The following is a 19,543-nucleotide window of genomic DNA, read 5'->3' on the forward strand; positions in this document are numbered from 1 at the left end:
AGCAGGTCAGGCAGCATCCAGGGAACAGGAGATTCGACGTTTCGGGCACAGGCCCTTCTTCAGGAATGAGCAGAGAGTGTTCAGCAGGAGAAGATAAAAGGTAGGGAGGAGGGACTTGGAGGAGGGGCGTTGGAAATGTGATAGGTGGAAAGAGGTCAAGGTGAGGGTGATAGGTCGGAGTAGGATGGAGGCGGAGAGGTCAAGAAGAAGACTGCAGGTCAGGAAGGCGGTGCCGGGCTGGAGGGATTCGGCTGAGACAAGGTGGGGGGAGGGGGGATGAAGAAACTGGTGAAGTCCAAGTTCATCCCCTGTGGTTGGAGGGTTCCCAGTCGGAAGATAAGACGCTCCTCCTCCGACCGTCGCGTTGTTGTGGTTTGGCGGTGGATGAGTCCAATGACCTGCATATCCTCGGTGGAGTGGGAGGGGGAGTTGAAATGCTGTGCTACAGGGTGGTTGGGTTGGTTCGTCCGGGTGGCCCAGAGGTGCTCTCTGAATCGCTCCGCAAGTAGGCGGCCTGTCTCCCCAATATAGAGGAGGCCAAACCGGCTGCAGCGGATGCAGTAGATGATGTGGGTGGAGGTGCAGGTGAATCTGTGGCGGATATGGAAGTTTCCTTTGGGGCCTTGGAGAGAAGTGAGGGGGGAGGTGTGGGCGCAAGTGTTGCACCTCCTGCGGTTGCAAGGGAAGGTGCCGGGAGTGGAGGTTGGGTCGGTGGGGGGTGTGGATCTGACAAGGGAGTCGCGGAGGGAGTGGTCTCTACGGAAAGCTGATAGGGGAGGGGAGGGAAATATATCCTTGGTGCTGGGGTCTGTTTGCAGGTGGCGGAAGTGACGGCGGATGATGCGCTGTACATGGAGATTGGTGGGGTGGTAGGTGAGGACCAGTGGGGTTCTGTCCTGGTGGCGGTTGGAGGGGCGGGGCTCAAGGGTGGAGGAGCGGGAAGTGGAGGAGATGCGGTGGAGGGCACCGTCGACCACGTCGGGGGGGAAATTGCGGTCCTTGAAGAAGGAGGCCATCTGTGTTGTACGTATTTTGAACTGGTCCTCTGAATAGTTAGCATTCCCCCAATTTAGTGCTTTCACCCAAGGACTGATCTTATCCTTATCTATAAGTAACTTAAAACTTACAGAATTACGGTCACTGTTCCCAAAATACTCCCCCACTGAAATTTTGATCACCTGGCTGGGCTCATGCCCCAATACCAGGTCTAGTATGTCCCTGAGGAGAAAGTAAGGACCACATTCCTGATGAAGGGCTTATGCCTGAAACATCAACTCTCCTCCTCCTTGGATTCTGGCTGACCTGCTGTGCTTTTCCAGTGCCACCTTTTTTGACTGCAGTTTGTCCCCTCCCCTGGTTGGACTATTTCCACATTGTTACAAAAATAAAGTCCTGGACACTGAACAAAGTGAGATCAGTCAACATCTTGGATAGAAAGATCACTCTCCCGGCACCATCTATACCATCTTCTAGATGAGTCCATTATTGTGACTATGTTTACTTTTCGGTATTGACGCACAAACTGTCCCATTTGCTTTGGAACTAGCACTATAGGACAGCTCCAGTCACTGTGATAGGCTCAATCAGTCCATTCCCCAACACATATTTAATTTCTTGGGCTATCCTAGCCTGATTTTCCAAATTAAGCCTATTATAGCTGTTACTTATTGGATTTATGCCGCCCACATCCACACCATGTGGTGATGATTGTCCTGTGGTATCCCTGCATATTTCTGGGTTTCCTTTAAGTAATTTTTTAAGATCCTCTCATTAAACCCTCTCTAAATATGAGACGCTAAGTCTAAACTTGTGTCACAGTTGACTCTCCAGGGTGGAGCTGGCTGAATCATGAACCATACACAGAATCCCAGTCTTTTCTGATAAATCTTTTAAATATATTAATGTTAAAAGTTAGTTATTGAAGGAAAAGTTAGAAAGAATAGATGGGGTTGTAACAAGTGTGATGAAATATTCCTCATGTGTCTGAATGAGTGCAGCTCCAGAAACACTCAAGAAACTTAAGACCATCCAAGACAAAGCAGATGCTTGATCCACACTCTATTCCCCAAATTTAACATCAACTTTGGCATGGAGATAACTGAGGTTAAAGAGTTTTTCATCAAGATGCTACTTAATTCCACACCAAAGAGCAGCTTATTTTTTGAGATGAATAGTCACTGTCAAGGAGATTATAAATTGAATGCTGGCTATAACACAGCCTTGCTTGATATCAACTGGATTTTGGAAGCACCTGTTTCAGGTCTCTCACTCAAGACAATTAGAGTTGCAGTACTTCATAGATTGGAGGTCTGAAATAAAATCCTAGCAATTTGATTTCTCTTTTGTACTGAACTTCCGCCCACATAGCCTCATCCAGTGCTCCATCCACCGTACCATCCCGACTATTGCTAACTCACCTCTCTGTTTAATGACTCATTTCTATCTTATCCAGAAACCCTGTAACAAAGAACATTAAGCTGCTATTCATGCCCCTGTCTTGGCCATGGCTCAGTAAAAGCTAGACCATGTGTAACTCTGCGCCCTTAATTCACATGCCTTCTCCATCATGCTCCTTGCATTCAGATACATTTAATTGAAGAATCTGCCTACTAGGTCATATACACAGCAAGACATGTGATGTTTTGGTGTGAAACATAGCAGCATTCAAGAAGCACCAGGAGGAGTATATGAATAGGAAGGGAATAGAGTGATACGGATCCTGTAAGTGAAGACAGTTTTAATATGGAAGGGCAAAATGTGTCAGCGCAAGCTTGCAGGGCCAGCTGTTCCTGTCCTGTATTGCTCTTTGTATCCATCTTGATTTCTGGCTGAATTTAGTGCAGACAACAATAGGAAAGCTATACTTTGACCTTTGGCTCCAAGCAAGCAAGTGCCAACCAGAATTTATCACTCAGTACCTTCCACTAAAAGGTACATATGCTAAGGAGTCTCAACAGTAGCCTTTGGCAGCACACAAGGGTAGGGAAATAAATGTCTATGAACAAGTCTGAATCACAGACAAACATTTGTAATCGTGTTTAGTGGAATAGACGTGGCGGGACATGACCCCACTGATGTTTGCTTAGAAGGTAAATGATAACTTACTGTTGCAAATTGAATCCACAGTCTGAAATGCAGAATGAAAGAAAATTGACAGATAGCACCTTTAATTGAGGGTGGTGGAACAAAATAAGGACAGCTCAATTGTACCTCTTTTATGTCTTAAATACTACATGGAAAAGATTGTTTCGGTCACAGATAAGCAATAAGCAAATCAATCACCAATCATGAAACAATCAGCTTCTCATGAACTCACTTCAAATTTTCTTAATTCAGAACAAAAATTCCAACACTTGGTTGTGTTTTCTTTTAAACTGGAGACTATTTGCAGAGTAAACCAAAAATAAATCTGCTTACCTATCCCGAGTTGCTTTGCATTTCGCCACATTGGAAATCAGGCAAGTGGCTTTTCTGTCTCAGTCAGGCCAGCTCCCTAAATAAACAGGCACGGCTGGAATGCAGTGCTCTGCATTCTGAACCAGTTTGATTTTGGAGAAGATGCGTTCTCCATGTCTATCTCTCGGGTGAGAATGATAATGTTCGACTCCTGTAATACAGACTTCACGAATAACCTTACATTACCAGGACGGGTGGAGGTAGTGGGGAAGAAAATATACTAAGGAGTAAAAATAAGGAATTTTTGTGTACAGAGGATCCCCACAATCACAATGTCATCAAGACGATGACAATATTCGATTAATGTGTACAGCTGATGTCAGTGACAAATTACTGTTTATGTTTCTGAGGCAGAGCTTTCTACACAAGAGCGATTTAAAACGACTGCTCCACCCACCTTGGCAAGCTTATAAGGATCAGTCTCACACCATTTAAGGAGGCGACCACCCCATACATCATAGCAGTGTCACACGTACATTTGATTAAACACACGTGTGGCCCTTTTTTTCCTGCTTCAGTCCGGGGGAAAATCACTGATTAGCAATAATTCCTACTCCTTTGAGGAGTGAGCAGTAAAAAACATGCAGTCTTTTCTGGATTGTAGTCATCACCACAATAGACAGTATTTGGAAAAACAAGACAAATGAAATTCACTGAGATAATGAGACAAATTTTCCAATATTGTTCATGGTACAAGCCTCAGCAGCATAGATCTGTGAGAGGGCTGTAACTCTCTCTCTGTTTCTATGTATAAATTGCATATAATTCAGTAAACTATCAGGATAGATCTGACAGAGGACTATCATTCTCTCACCCTCTGCATTTGTATGAATATATGTGCCTTAATAAACTATCAACACAGATCTGTAAGAGGGATTCTCACTCCCTCTCTATGTATACATAAGTATGCACCTCAGTAAACTAAAGCTAATTAAGGAGAAATATAATCACAAAAAAAAGAGGTAAAATGCAAAACTAAAATGTATCATATATTTCAGTGTTAGGGTGAAAGGAAAGGCTGGAAGGTGTAGGGAATGCTGGATGACTAGAGAAATTGAGGTTTTAGTTAAGAAAAAGAAGGAAGCATATGTCAGGTATGGACAGCAGAGATCGAGTGAATCTTTAGAAGAGTACAGAGGCAGGAGCATGCTTAAAAGAGAAATAGAGAGGGCAAAAAGGGGACTTGAGATAGTTGTGGTAAATAGGTTAAGGAGAACCCAAAGGGTTTTTATAAATACATTAAGGTCAGAAGGTTAACTAGGGATAGAATAGGGCCCCTCAAAGATCAGCAAGGCAGCCTATGTGTGGAGCCACAGGAGATGGGGGAGACACTAAACAAGTATTTTGCATCAGCTGTGGAGAAGGACATAGAAGATATAGAATGTGAGGAAATAGATGGTGACATTTTGAAAAATGTCCATATTACAAAGGAGGAAGTGCTGGACGTCTTGAAACATATAAAAGTGGATAAAACCCCAGGACCTGATTAGGTGTACCCTAGAACTCTTAGGACGTTAGGGAAGTGATTGCTGGTTGCCTTGCTGAGATATTTGCATTATCGATAGTCACAGGTGAGGTACTGGAAGACTGAAGGTTGGCTAATGTGGTGCCACTATTTAAGAAAGGTGGTAAGGAAAAGCCGGGGAACTATAGACTGTTGAGCCTGACATTAGTAGTGGGCAAGTAACGAAGAGGATTGATGAGGGCAGAGTGGTGGACGTGACCTATATGGACTTCAATAAGGCGTTTGACAAGGTTCCTCATTGTAGACTAGTTAGCAAGGTATTCTCATGGAATACAGGGAGAACTAGCCATTTGGACACATAACTGGCTCCAACATAGAAGCCAGTTGGTGGTGGAGGGTTGCTTTTCAGATTGGAGGCCTGTGACCAGTGGTGTGCCACAAGGATCAGTGCTGGTCCACTGCTTTTCGTCATTTATGTAAATGATTTGGATATGAACATAGGAGGTTTGGTTAGTAAGTTTGCAGATGACACAAAAATTGAAGGTGCAGTGAAGAAGGTTACCTCAGAATACAATGGAATCTTGATCAGATAGGCCAATGGGCTGAGGAGTGGCAGATGGAGTTTAATTTAGATAAATGCGAGGTGCTGCATTTTGGGAAAGCAAATCAGAGCAGGACTTACACACTTAATGGGAAGGTCCAGCAGAGTGTTGCTGAACAGAGACCTTAGAGTGCAGTTTCATAGTTTCTTGAAAGCGAAGTTGCAGATAGAAAGAATAGTGAAGAAGGCATTTCTTGGTCAAAGCACTGAGTATAGGAGTTGGGAGGTCATGTTGCAGCTATTCAACTGGTTAGGCCAGTTTTGGAATATTGTGTGTAATTCTCCCTCTTATTGGAAAGATTTGTGAAACTTGAAAGGGCTTAGAAAAGATTTACAAGGATGTTGCCAAGGTTGGAGGATTTGAGCTATAGGGAGAGGCTGAATTGGCTATGGCTGTTTTCCCTGGAGCTTCAGAGGCTGAGAGGTGACCTTATAGAGGTTTACAAAATCATGAGGGGCATGGTTAGGGTAAATAGACAAGATCTTTTCCATGGGGTAGGGGAATCCAGAACTAGAGGGCAAGGGTTTAGGGTGAGAGTGGAAAGATATAAAAGAGACCGAAGGGGCAACTTTTTCACACAGAGGGTGGTACGTGTATGGAATGAGCTGCCAGAGGAAGTGATGGAGGCTGGTGCAATTACAACATTTAAAAGGCATTTGGATGGGTACATGAATAGGAAGGGTTTAGAGAGATATGGGCCAGGGTGCTGGCAAATGGGACTAGATTGGGTTGGACGAGTTGGACCGAAGGATCTGTTTCCGAGCTGTACATCTCTATGACTTTATGTATTATGGCAGAAAATGAATATTGTTCTGGCAAAAAACAACTTCAAAAAGGATCATGTCACACACATTTGAAGACATTAGCTTATCATAACATTAAGTTATTGGTCCTACCAACCTATCTACAACCGTGGAAGATAGTACTTTGCCTGGCAACAAGTTCAGCACAACACTTCTTCTAATTCCCATTTTATGGAATTTACAGCACAGAAACAGGCCATTCAGCCCCATCTGTTGATGCGGATACTTATGCTCTCTGAGGAATTATGCAAATAACACATTATAATACACAAAATATTCTTTAATTTATGCTGTAATGAATGACAAATAAGGGAGTTTCTTAAAGAGAAAGCTATACTTGAATTCAGATATGGATCACAATTCACAGATTTGAAGCATGTGATTTTGAGTAGTTGTTAGTGAGGAAAAGGATACTTGATTATGTGTGTTTTTGAAGTAAAGATTGGAAAACCAGGTATGTTTGACTTCTACTGCTTGTAGGTAATATTGTTACTTGAATTACAACATAAAGCTCTCTCCTCTATCGGCATGATTGTAAGAAATGAACTCAACTAAGAACAGATTTAATAGGGAGACATCACAAATTCAGCAATCTCAAAATCACAGAAAGACAGCAATGTTAAGATACAGAAGGAGGCTGTTCAGCCCATCATGTCTGCATTGGCTTTCTGAATGAACATTCCACATATGCCAATCTGCTACCTTTTCCCCATAATCCTGTAATTTGTTTCTTCAAATAATCATCCAAAGCCCTCATTAATGCCGCAATTGAACCTGCCTCCACAATTTCAGGCAGTGCATTTCATACCATAACTACCTGTTAATGCGAACAGTCTTTTATCTCACATCACATTTATTGTTTTTCACAAATCACTTTAAATAAGTGTACATCATTTGACATAGGAAACAATGCCAAGGCTCAAAGATGAGGCTGCACTGCTGCAGCAACTCTCCAAGCCCCACTTCTTCCAGCTCTGCTAACAGTGCACTGCTACCCCTTGAATGGTCTTCCAGTTTTCTGAAGTTAAAGGTAAATCTTCCAAAAACTCTGGAAGTATTTTAGGAGAAAATATTTTGGACAATTAGAATTTTCTTGTTTTATTCCAATCATACTTACAAGTAAACCACAAGGAATTCAGCATGCACTGCTGACCTGTATACCACAGGAATTTCAGAATCAGTCAACTGCACTGAACAAACCAAAGGTCCTGGTAAGACCTTGATTAAAGGCAAGATACTGCAGATGCTGGAAATCTGAAACAAACACAGAGAATGCTGGAGAAATTCAGCAAGTTGAGCAGCATACGTGGAGAAAGAAACAGACAGAACAGAGTGCTGAAGAAGTTCTAAAGAAGAGTTATACCAGACTCAAAGATACTTACTCTGTTTCTCACTCCACAGATGCTGCCAGACCTATTGAATTTCTCCAGTATTCTCCACTTATTCCTGGTAATGTCCTGACTATCCAACATCAGTTAAGCAGTTCCACTGCAATGACAACAACAGAACATTCATTAAGAACACCTTTGAAACAAATTGTTTTTAGCTTGTACATCATGATTTGCTAATGTCACGTCACCTCTGAGGTGCTTGTTTTCTGTTCAGAGGCGTGAAGCCGGAAGGCACTAATACCAGCACACAGACACACATGGGTGTATCTTCATTATTTTGGTTAAATCTGAATTGTATTGGGATTTTTGGAGGGTTTGTTGCCACAAGGCCTTGTGAGTTCTCTCACCATATCTTAGTAAATTGTCTTAAATAATTACCTACCCTGCCCTGCCCTTTGGTATCCTTCATGTCTGATTTCCACCCTATCTTATATGCAATTCTCAGAACGAGTCACCACATCAGCACATATCCCAGAATTCACAACAATTTATACAACCTTGCACCCTGACACATTTAAAACTCATTGTGCATCTGGACAAGCAATGTCAGCCGAGAACTGATACGCTGATTTTTCCCAGATATGGCAGTCAGGTGCAAATCGATGTCATGCTCTGTGGTCAGGAACTTGAAAGTCCTGGTAGATGGGATGGTGGAGACAAAGGACTTCATCATTTTTCAGGACCAGCAGTTGAAGCTACGACACTAGATCATGTCAACCAAAATTGCCACCTGGGTTAAGAGTCTCAGTCATCTGCAGGAATGCTCAGCACTGTAGAAAGATGATCAATAGCCTTCTCTACTCCAGCCCCATAAATGTCACCATCTTTTTTTTGTTACCTCACACTTATTCAATCTCTGCTACATTTCTCTTCTCACACTGAGACTTTTACTCTACCACCCTCATTATTGCCTGCAACATCTTTCCCATAATATCTTAGGGGCAGAATTCCTACAGTGTATACGGAATGGTTTTCAGGACCAATACACTGAGGAGCCAACAAAAGGACAGGCCACCTTAGACTTGGTATTGTGCAATGCGAATGGAATAGTTGGTAGCATAGTTCTGAAAAATCTCTTGGGGATGAGCAACCATAGTTTGATAGTGTTCTACTTCAAAATGAAAGTGATCTACTTAATTCTGAGACTTGGATTCTTAATCTTAATAAAGGGGACTATAATGGTATGAGATGTGAATTGGCTATGATGGATTGTGAAATGTTACTGAAAAAGAATGAGAGTAGACAGGCAATAGCAAACATTCAAAGAGCAAATTATAAGAATTGTCTGGTGCAGAATTTCATGGAGATCATTGGCCAAACCATGGCTTATGAGGGAAGTTAGAGTATGCAAATTGGCAAGAAAAATGCATCGGAGGATCAGGAACACATTAGAAGTCAGCAAAGGAAGTCGAAGGGATTGATTAAGAAGAGGAAAATAGAGTGTGAGAGTAAGCTTGGAAGGAACATAAGAACTGACTGTAAAAGTTTATCCAGGTACATAAAGCAAAAAAGATTGATAAAACTAAAACAGATCCCTTAAAATCAGAAACAAGGGAATTTATAATGGAGAAAAAAATGGCTGTTGATCTCAATTCATATTCTACTTCTGTCTTCGCAAATGAGGGCATGAATAGCGTACAGTCGGTTCTGCGATAATGTGCATTTCTTCATGTGAATTGGCCAAAATGCGATTGCATTTGCAGAATTTGAACTTTCCTTACCTGCATTGGCTATAACATGATTCCGGCCTCATTAGTTTACATGGTGCTGCTATTAAGCGATGTTCTGATAACGTGGGGCTGCACGGGAACATAACTATCACATTATATCAGAACCGACTGTACTACAAATGACAGGCAGCCAGGGATTAGTAAAAGGGAGGAACTGAACTAAATCTCCATTAGTAGAGAAATGGAGACATTGATGGCATGGAAGGCTGATAAATTCCCAGGGCCTAATAATCTACATCGCAGAGTATTTAAAGGAAGTAACCCTTGAAATAGTAGAGGCATTGGTCATCATTTTCGAAGGTTCTACGGATTTTGGAACAGTTCCTTCAGATTAGAGGGTAGCTACTGCAGCCCCATTTTTAAAAAGAGAGATAAAGAGAATTATAGACCAGTGAGTCTGACATCAGTAGTGAGGAACATGATAGAGTCTATTATTGAGGATTTTACCACAGAGGACTTTAAAAACAGTGATAAAATCAAACACTGTCAACTTGGATACACAAAATGGAAATCATGTTTGACAAATCTACTGGAATCCTTCAAGGATGTAACCAGCAGAGTTGATCAGGAGACCCAGTAGAAGTGGTTTATTTGCACTTTCAAAAAGCTTTTGACAAAGTCCCATGCAGATATTAATGTGCAAAATTAAAATAGATAGAATTGTGGATAATGTATTAATTTGGATAGAGAACTGGCTAGCAGACGGGAAACAAAGTATATGAATAAAAGGTCTTTTTTTCTGAATGACATGTAGTAACAACTACTCACAATATGCATGGCAGCTGCACTATATTGTGGATACATGTGATGTTATTGCTGGTAAAAATACAAAGATAGGTTATTACTTGAACGTCTGTAAGTTGAGAGAGGGAATGTAGAAGGAGACCTGGGTGTCCTCATGCACCAGCCACTGAAAGTAAATGTGCAAGTGCAACAGGCATAAGGAAAGCAAATGGTCTGTTGACCTTCATAGCAAGAGGATTTGAGTACAGGAGCAAGGATTCTTGCTGAAATTATACAAGCAATTGGCGAGGCCTCATCTTGAATATTTTATGCAGTTTGTTCTGCTTTTCTGAGGAAGGATGTTCCAATTCTAGAGCGAATGAAGATTTACGAAATTCATTCCTGGGGTGGCATGACTGACATATGAGGAGAGATTGAGTCAGTTAGGATTGTATTCCTTCATCTAATCTGCCCCAATCCTGTTAGAAGTTTGTAGGTTTCTTTGAGATCTCCCCCTATTCTTCAAAACTCCAGTGAATACAATCCTATTACAGGAGATGGAATTGTTACAGGTGGGGAGGTGTCCTGAGTGATTGAGTTAGGAGTTTAGAGGGTATGTAGGATTACTATTGTTGGAGGTTGTAGTGGGCAAAGGTAAGTGAAAGGTAGAAAGTAGGAGCATTCGACTTCTCGAGCGTACTCTGCCGTTCAATATGATTGTGGCTAAACATTGAGCTAAATATCCTAATTCTGCTCCCTACCTCCCCAAACCCTTTAGCCACAAGAATTACATTTACCATCTCCTTGAAAACATATAATATTGTGACCTCAACCACTTTCTGTGGCAGTGAATTCCACAGGCTCCTCATTCTCTGGGTGAAGAAATTTTTCCTCATCTGAGTTCTAAAAGATTTACCCCTTATCCTTAAACAATAACTCCTTCATCGAATGCTCCTACTTTCTACCTTTCACTTGCCTTTGCCCACTACAACCTCCATGTTTCAGACACTGCCTTTGACTTACTGTGCCGGGACACTATGAGCAAAGGCTATTCTCCCTTGATGTGACTGAGGTCCACTGACAACTATGACAAACTTCCTGGCTTTATGACTGCACTAAATGGCATGGTCGTACAGCAATACTGGAAGCCTGTTATCTCTGGCTGAATGGCAAAGCTCGAACAGGCAGATTAATGCAGCAATGCTGTGAGCATCCAAGTGCATTCAGTGAGTGAGTGTTATGACAGCAAGTGAAGAACCCAGAGTTGCAGCCTGGTTCAATCCATGAACTGGGTGCTTGTCCCTGAGTATGCAATGTCTTTGCTACAGAATTACAGTGATAATTGCCAGTGCAACATTGAAGTGCAGATGCATCCTGTAAGTGGCTCAGAGATGTGCCATTGAGGTATTTAAAGTCTGAGACATGACGATTACTAATGTCCATGGACATGGGGTGCATATTGCTGGAGCTCTTAGACCATACCCTGAGATGTTGATGCCCAGTTCTAAGTATGAGGTGACATATTTTGTGAGGTCTAATAAGAAAAGGATTTTCATGATGAATGATACGTCCCAAAGGAACAAATGGACTTTGGTGCATGAGTCCATTGATCCCTGAAGGTTTCAGCACAGGTAGACAGAATGGTGAAAAAGGCATACTGGATGCTTGCCTTCATTAGCTAGGGTATAAAATATTGGAACAAGGAAGTCTTGCTACAGTTTATAAAACATTTATGAAGCCACAGATTGAAATATGGAATATGCTGCTTGAGACAATGATGGAGACAGATTCTCTCATAACATTGAAGCATCTAGATCAGCACTTAAAATACCAGGGCAAAGTAGATTATAAACCAAGTGCAGGTGATTGGAGTACACCACAACCACCTGATGAAGGAGCAGCACTCCGAAAGCTAGTGCTTCCCATTAAACCTGTTGGACTATAACTTGGTGTTGTGTGATTTTTAACTAATGACCTAAAGATAATGGGTTAAAGGATCTGTTTCTATGTCATATGACCCTCTGATTATGACTCCATGAGAGTTTGAGCTAGTAGTGAACTGAATTGGTCCATTTCTCACTCTGGTTTCATTGTCAACGTTTCCCAAACTTTAGCTTGTTGGCAAATTTGATAAGATGGGAATCTGAATATTAATGAAGTGAGGTAACCTGTCAACAAAGCATTTAATCAGCATAATCCATGTCAACTGCCATCTCTCCACTGCCTATCAAAAATTTTGTCATGCACTTGTGGAAAGCATTAAAGATGGATTGAGTTGTTGCCAACGTCGACAGGGCCCTCACTGGTTTGTTGCCCAATTTTGTTACAAATTTCCCATAGACCATGATGTTCAAACCTAAGATTCCAGCCATGGTGTCAGAACTGTGAAGCTGAAATTGAGTGTGTGAAATATTCTGAAAGCTACATGATAATAATCAGGACATCAGTCTGCAACTTTGTATAGGTCAGTGAGTGAGCATGGCTTTGAATTATCTAGTCCCTGCTACTGTAGAGATGAAAGATTATACAAGGCAAAATTGCAACTGTTTCCAGTCACAATGACAAAATGATGAGATAGCCACAGATCTAGATGGAAAACCTGAACAAATAAGGACAGTGACTCTGTTATCAATGCAGAGAAAAGAGCAATACGAGCTATATTGTACCATAGACCTCATATGGGAGCAGAAAAACATTGATTTTTTAAATTTTGAAGTCATTGATGATGGATTTCAAACTGTTTCCCAATGCTGTTTAGGAAGGGTTTGTGTTTAACATCCTAACTCAGAAAGAGGGGGAGATATTAATCTGTTTGTGACTCACTAAGACTTCTCCAAAAGACTTCACAAAGATTAGACCTGCTCCTACAAGGTCTGAGCTGTCCAAATTAAGTTGCCCACTCCTGGCTAAAGAAAGTTAGACCAGACTGGAAGCAGCTATTGTTGACAATGTGCCAAGTTACACCCATAACTATTAATGGTAAATCATTTTTGATCAACTTGATTGAATTTCTCAAAGAGGTAACCAGGTGTGTAGATGATGGCAGAGATTTTGATGCAATCTACTTAGACTTCAGCAAGTCTTTTGATAATGTCCCAAATGGGAAACTGATAGCAAAGTTAACAGCACATGGGATCCAAGGAAATCTGGCAAAATGGATCCATTGTTGACCGAATGACAGGAAGCAGAGGATGATGATTGAGTACTATTTTTCCAACTTGAAGTCTATGTCCAGTGGATCCCATAGGGATCAGTGTTGGTAGGCTTGTTGTGGTTTAGACTTGAATATTGGAGGATTGTTTAGTAAGTTTGTAGAAAATACAAAAATTAGTGGTGTAGTAAATAGTGATCATAGACAGGCTGGTCAGAAATGAGCTCATCATGACAAATTGAATTCAATCTGGATAAATGTGAGGTGATGCACTTGGGAAGGATAAACAAGACAAGGATTACACAATGAACTGTGGGAACTTGCCAATCAGTGAGGATCAGAAGGACCTTAATGTTCGAATACATTGATTCTTAAGTTGTCAGGACAGGTAGATAAAGTGCTTAATAAAGAATATGGAATACTTGCCTTTATTAGTCAAGACATAGAGTTTATGAACAGGGAGGTCATACTGGAACCGTATAAAATGTTGATTAGGCCACAACTTGAAGAATTGTATTCTGGAAAACATATTATAGGAGGGATGTGATAGCACTAGAGAGGGATCAGAGGAGATTTATTAGGGTGTTGCCTGTATTGGTGGGTTTAGTTATAAAGAGGGATTGGATAAACTAGAGTTGTCCCCTTTAGGGGACTGAGAGGGAGCATGATTGAGATGTACAAAATTGAGGGACATAGTTAGGGTAGACAGGAAGAAACATTTCATTTCGACGGAGGGAACAATGACTATGTGATATAGATTTAAGGCAAAAGGATTGGAGGAGATGTGAGGAAAAATGTTTTCAGCCAAAAGATGATGGGAATTGTCTATATGGGTGATAGAAGCAGAAACCCTCATAACATTTACCATTATTTAGATGTGCACTTGCAATGCCAAGGCATACAAGGTTAAAGACAGTGCTGGAAAATGAGATTAGAATAATTAGGTGGTTGTTTTTGACTAGCGTGGACTTAGTGGTTGAAGTGCTTTCGCTGTAGTGTAAATCTCTATGACTGTTTGAACCACGGATCTGCGATTTAGTGCTTGCCTCTGTTCCATCCCTGCAAAAATGTGCTCAGAGTGAGACATCTGGATTTTGGTTCCTGGTGCCCTTTTCACAACCACAGGGCACCAGGAACCAGCAAAAAAGGATGTCATTTTGTCCATTAAGTCCTTTTTGGTTCTGGACAAAGAAAGCTGTTCCATTCACCTGTTATATTCTTATAGTCCTACTTGTTTATTTCATTCAATTGCCTGTCCAATTTTCTTTTGAAATCAATCATCTCAGCCTCTATCACTCTCATAGAGACAGAATTCTGCATAATAGGTTCATCCTCACGTTTCACCAAACTCCTAGTCCTTGTACTACTAAAGAATGGGAACAACCTTTCTTTATCTACCTTACCAAAGCCTGTCTTAATAATGTATATTACTATCAAATCTCCCCTCAATCTCCTTTACTCCAAAAATAATAATCCAATACACCACATCCATCAGTTCCCCATTGTCCACCGTGCTTGTAATGTCCTCAAAGAATTCCTGTAAATTAGTTAAACATGACAGTCTTTCATGAACCCATTCTGCATCTGCCCAAAGGGACAATTTCCATTTAAATGTCTTGTTATTCCTTCCTGAATGATAGATTCAAGTGTTTTCCCCACCATAGGAGTTAAGCTATTTTTACCTGCCTGTTGTCTACCTCCTTTTTTAAACAGTGGCTTTTTAAACACATTTAGTGTTTTCCAATCCGCCAGAACCACTCCAGAGTCCAGCAAATTTTAATAAATTACCATGAACGCATTTGCTATTTCCCCTGCCATCTCTTTTAGTATTCTGGGATACATTTCCTCAGGGGCAGGAAACCTGTCTACTTTTAGCCCCATTAGCTTGCCCAAGACTACCTCTTTCTTGATGATTGCTTCTAGGTCCTCACCTGCCATAGCCTCCTTATCATCAATTATTGGCATGTTATTGCTGTCTTCCACAGTAAGACCAATACAAAATACCTGTTCAATGCCTCAGCCACTTTCTCATTTCCCATTTTTAAATTGCCCCTTCTCATCCTCTTAAGAACCAATGTTTACCTTAGCTGCTCTTTGTTGCTTTATATATTTGTTCTAACTTTGGCTTTCTGTTTTTATATTCTGAGCTAGTTTACTCTCACAATCTACTTCTTACATTTCTCTCTTACATTTCTTTGTAGCTTTTTACATGGCTTTCTATTGATCTGTAAGATTTCCTAATCCTCTAGTTTTTCACTAATCTTTGCCACTTCATATGCATTAGCTTTTAACTTGCTGCCCTCCTTTATTTCCTTCATTATTCACAGTTAATTGCCTCTTTTCCTACATTTCTTCTTTTCATTGGTTTATACTTTTGCTGAGCACTGTGAAAAGTCCTCCACTATTTTTCAATTGTCTCACCATATAATCTTTGCTCCTAGTTTACCTCAGCCAACCCCTCTCTCATCCCATTGTAATCTCCTTTGTTTAAGCACAAGACACGTTATTGAATTTTACCTTCTCACACTCCATCTGTATTTTAAATTCAACCCATACTGTAATCGTTCCTTCTGAGAGGATCCCTAACTATGAAATCATTAATTATTCTTGCCTTATTACACAGGACCAGATCTAGAATAGCTTGCTCCTTTGTAAGTTCCAATATATATTATTCAAGGAAACTATCACAGATACTTTATGAATTCCTCCTCAAGGCTGCCTAGACCAACTTGGTTTGACCAACCAATATGTAGATTAAAGTCCCCCATGATAATTGCCATATCATTTTGACTTGCATCAGTTAGTTCTTTGTTTATTGCCTGCCCCACTGTGATGTTATTATTTGATGACTGCTTCCATTTACTATTTCTAATTTCCTCCCACATTGGTTCAACCTTTTTCTCCATTGAATCTATATCATCTCTCCCTACCACCCTATTGTCATCCTTAAATATCAGACCTACACCACTTCCCTCTCCTATCTGTCTGTCCTTCAGAATAGTCTGATACTCTGGATATTTAATTCCCAGCCATGATCATCCTGCAAACCTTGCCTACAATGGCCACTAAATTATCACCGTTCAGGATGAGTTATACCAACAATTCATTTATCTTATTTCAAATGCTACGAGCATTCAGGTAAAGTGCCTTTATGCTAGTTTATATACCTTCTTTTTGAATCTTTACATCATCACTAGAATAACCTTTGTTTTTAAACATTCTCATTTTTCTTTCACTACCCGGTTTCCATTCATCTTAGTGCTACACTGCTCAGCTGCTTTTTATTGATTATCTTGATTCTCTCTTTCCTTAAACCTTCACCCACACGAGTGAACTCAGAGCCTCCCCTTCAGTTTTCATCCCCCTCCCAAACTAGTTTAAAGTCCACCCAACAGTGCTAGCAAAACCACTCGCAAGAATATTGGTCCTGTCACTGTTTGGATAAAGACCGTCCCCATTGAACAGGTCCCACCTTCCCCAGAAATGGTCCCAATTATTCAGAAATCTCTAGCCATCCCTCCTACACCATTCCCTCAGCCACATATTATAAAGTCATAGAGATGTACTGCACAGAAACAGACCCTTCAGTCCAACTCGTCCATGCCGACCAGATATCCTAACCTAATCTAGTCCCATTTGCCAGCAATTGGCCCATATCCCTCCAAATCCTTCCTATTCATATACCCATCCAGATGCCTTTTAAATGCTGTAAATGTACCAGCCTCCACCACTTCTTCTGGCAGCTCATTCAATACACGCACCACCCTCTGCATGAAAAAGTTGCCGCTTAAGTCCTGTTTAAATTTTTCCCCTCTCACCCTAAACCTATACCCTCTAGTTCTGGATTTTCCCCACCCCAGGAAAAAAAGATCTTGTCTATTTAGCCTATCCATGTCCCTCATGATTTTATAAACCTCGAGAAGGTCAACCCTCAGTCTCCGAGGCTCCAGGGAAAACAGCCCCAGCCTATTCAGCCTCTCCCTCCAGCTCAAATCCTCCAACCCTGGCAACATCCTTGTAAATCTTTTCTGAACCCTTTCAAGTTTCACAAAATCCTTCTGATAGGAGGGAGACCAGCATTACACATAATATTCCAAAACTGGCCTAACCAATGTCCTGTACAGCAGCAACATGACCTCCCAACTCCTATACTCAATGCTCTGACCAATAAAGGAAAGCATACCAAACACCTACTTCACTATTCTATACCTGCAACTTCACTTTCAAGGAGCAATGAACCTGCACTCTAAGGTCTCTTTGTTCAGGCAACATCGCCCCAGGACCTTACCATTAAGTGTATACATCCTGCTCTGATTGGCTTTTCCAAAATGCAGCACCTCACATTTATCTAAATTAAACGTCATCTGCTACTCCTTAGCCCATTGGCCCATCTGATCAAGATCCCATTGTACTTGGAGGTAACCTTTTTCGCTGTCCACTACACCTCTAATTTTGGTGTCATCTGCAAACTTACTCATTTTGTTCACATCCAAATCATGTGTATAGGCAAATGACTAAATATTCATATGACCAAAAACTGCCTAATCTGCCAATTCCTTATCTCACTCACACATAGCACAGGTAATAATCTGGAGATTGCTACCTTTGAGGTCCTGGCTTTCAATCTTGCTCCAAATTCCCTAAATTCAACCTTCAGGACCTTATCCCTCTTCTTACCTATGTCATTGGTACCAACATGTACCACAACCACTGAGTGGTTCCCATATCCCTCATCGTCCCACTGCACTTCTCAAGTGCATAAAGTACAGCCCATCTCCTCATTGAACAGTTTCACCATTCCAAGTCTGATGAACATCTACTGCACTTCCACTTAGCGGGCATATCCTTCCTTGAACAGGTGACCAGAAAATCTCAGTAGCTTCTCCAATATCACTTTTTTGTAAATAGCAATCTTTTTTCAATTTCATACTCTCAGTAGACATTTGAGTTTTAATTATTTCAGGTAGCCTTCTCGTGTCAAGACAGACACAAATTACTCTCTCTGTCACTTCGCTATTCCCGATTGTAAATTCTCCTGTCTTTCCTGTAATGGATTCCCGGGAAAGTGGTGGTGAGCTATCTTCTTATTCTATTGTAGTACACTTGTTGCAGGTATATCCACAATTCAATAAGATAGTTCCAGGATTTTGATATAGCAACAGAGATGGAATGATGATAAAGTTCCAAGTCTGCATATGGCTTGAAAGGAAATTTGCAGGCAGTGTCATTCCCATGTTGCCATTGTCCTTCTAGGCAGGTTTGGAAAGTGCTGTTAAAGGAGCCTTAGAGAGTAATTGCAGTGCATCTTGCAAATTATATACATTGCTGTCAGTGGTGACAGCAATGAATGTTGTATTTGGTGAATGTGATCTCAATGAAGTGAATGGCACGGTAGCACAGCAGTTAGCACTGCTGCCTTACAGCGCCAGAGACCCGGGTTCAATTCCTGCCTCAGGCGACTGACTGTGTGGAGTTTGTACATTCTCCCTGTGTCTGTGTGGGTTTGCTCTGGTTTCCTCCCACAGCCCAAAAATGGGCAGGTTAGTTGAATTGACCATGCTAAATTGCCTGTAGTGTTAGGTGAGGGGGTAAATGTCTGGGTGGGTTGCGGGTCGGTGTGGACTTGTTGGGCCGAAGGGCCTGTTTCCACACTGTAAGTAATCTAATCTAAATCATGTCAAGTTTCTAGAGCATTGTTGGAATTACACTCATTCAGGCAAGTAGTGAGTATTCCATCACACACTTGACTATAAAGACTTGTGCAGGCATATAAGCATTAAGAGAGTGGTTAGAGGAGGAGTAAGGCCAATCAGAAATTTTAAAAAAGGGGGATTTACAGGTAGAGGCAAGATAGAGCTGAGCATTAAGTAAATACTTTGCTTCTATCTTTACATAAGAAGATATGCTGCCATGGTCAAGGTGACAGAGTAGGAAATTCTGTCATTAGAAGGATTAGAAATTATAAAAGGAAGTAGAATCATGGAATCTCTACAGTGTAGAAAGAGCCAGCTCAGAACATTGAGTCTGCATTGACCCTCCGAACAGCATCCCAACCAGACCCACCTCCCAACCCCACATAACTCCGCATGAGACTTTTCCCATGGCTAACTCACCTAGCTGGCACAACCTTGGATTTTACAGGGCAAATTTTAACATGGAGAAAGTGAGGACTGCAGACGCTGGAGATCAGAGTCGAGTGTGTGGAGCTGGAAAAGCACAGCA

General features: G+C 41.3%; 1 protein-coding gene across 8 annotated transcripts in view; it reads right to left on the reverse strand.

The window, feature by feature from the left end:
* bcl9 (BCL9 transcription coactivator) overlaps window positions 1-19,543 on the reverse strand; it is a 253,860-nt gene that overhangs the window by 172,565 nt on the left and 61,752 nt on the right. The window contains exon 4 of one of the 8 annotated variants that reach the window (XM_043691452.2): window positions 7,709-7,814. The exons of 6 other annotated variants lie outside the window; for them this stretch is intronic. The gene's annotated coding sequence lies outside the window, so the exon portion shown is untranslated. Of the gene's footprint in view, window positions 1-3,417; window positions 3,743-7,708; window positions 7,815-19,543 lie in introns of those variants that run through there. One more of the 8 variants, XM_043691453.2, reaches the window with a different exon arrangement.

Source organism: Chiloscyllium plagiosum, unplaced genomic scaffold, assembly GCF_037043375.1.
Source record: "Chiloscyllium plagiosum isolate Xiang-an unplaced genomic scaffold, Cpla_swu_hap1 HiC_scaffold_6, whole genome shotgun sequence".
NCBI classification, from domain to species: domain Eukaryota; kingdom Metazoa; phylum Chordata; class Chondrichthyes; order Orectolobiformes; family Hemiscylliidae; genus Chiloscyllium; species Chiloscyllium plagiosum.